At 58.8% G+C, this 1,110-nt stretch overlaps 1 long non-coding RNA gene across 1 annotated transcript; it reads right to left on the bottom strand.

The window, feature by feature from the left end:
• Window positions 1-338: 338 nt before the first annotated feature.
• Window positions 339-1,035, bottom strand: LOC123522325. Its single transcript, XR_006680590.1, has 2 exons — window positions 903-1,035; window positions 339-656 (listed from the first exon to the last, which is right to left on the bottom strand). It is a non-coding gene; the product is annotated as an uncharacterized LOC123522325 (long non-coding RNA).
• Window positions 1,036-1,110: the final 75 nt, after the last annotated feature.

Below are 1,110 nucleotides of genomic sequence, written 5' to 3'. Positions count from 1 at the left end.
CGATGGGCTGCTACTCACAAGGTCTACGGTTTGAAACCACCAGTTGCTCCACAGGAGAAAGAAGAGGCGTTCCATTCCCAGGAAGGGTTATAGTTTAGATCCCAGTGGGGTTTGTGGAGAGTGGGGGAGGGAAAAGGGTGGAGAGGGGGAGACGGCCAGAGAAGGGGGAGTGGCAGGGGGCGGGGAAGAGCTGGGGTTCCCCAGGCTCCATCTGGAGGAAGCAAGACTGCAGGCCTGACCTGCCTGGCCACAGGTGCCCCCTGGATGAGGCTGCCCCGCGCTCCCCGATCAGCCTTATAATCAATGGATAAAGTGGGGGAATGTGGAATAACTTCAAATACAGATGTCAGAATCTCTTTGGTTGCGGCCAAGATTGCCTCAGATTGTTGAAATAAGCTTGGAAAAAGACAAGGAAGGATTCGTGCGTAGCCTCCCCCGGGCACCGACTTGCAAGAAGGGATTCCAGCTCCTTGGGGTGGAAGAAAAGACATTCCTGTTCTGCGAGGACCCCGAGCTCCTTAGCGGCTGCAGAGCTCGCCGTGGACCTTCGAGGGGATCCCGCAGGAGCTCACGAGGTCGCTCTCTCGTGGCCAGAGGCCGCAGGATCCCGCTGGGCTGTGGATTCCGGGAGAGCTGACGGCAAGCAGTCCGAACCCCTGCTTTCAAACAAAACAAAAATGGCATCGATCAGAAGTGCTACTGGAGAAATGCCCTTGCCCCGGCTGGCTCAGAGGGAGCTCAAAAAACGGCCCTCGGTGACCCAGCATCCAGCGCCGGCAAGCTGGCATTCAACAATTTTCGATACACGTGATCGATCCATGCTTCTACGGACGAGGAAGAAGACAGGCGGAGAGAGAGAAGGCGGTCGACGCCCCCTCCCTTCCCGATGCACACAGACATACCTGTGCAGCTACTGCCCAGAGTGATCCATTTTATAAACTGGGACCCAAATGGGCTCCTGCAAGGAGTGAAATCGGTGGGGACAGTTGGGCAAGTCCACCCGCTCCTGTGGGTCGGCGGAGGACAGCGCCGCGGTGCTCGCAGGAGCAACAGCAGGGCCCGGGACAGCGGAGCCCGCGGGAGCGGACGGCGAGCACTGCCGACTGGCTG

Source organism: Echinops telfairi, unplaced genomic scaffold (genome assembly GCF_000313985.2).
Source record: "Echinops telfairi isolate 266 unplaced genomic scaffold, ASM31398v2 ScPeMD7_5709;HRSCAF=6571, whole genome shotgun sequence".
NCBI classification, from domain to species: domain Eukaryota; kingdom Metazoa; phylum Chordata; class Mammalia; order Afrosoricida; family Tenrecidae; genus Echinops; species Echinops telfairi.
The sequence above is the reverse complement of the archived record's forward strand: the minus strand, read 5'-3'. Positions and strand labels throughout refer to the sequence as shown.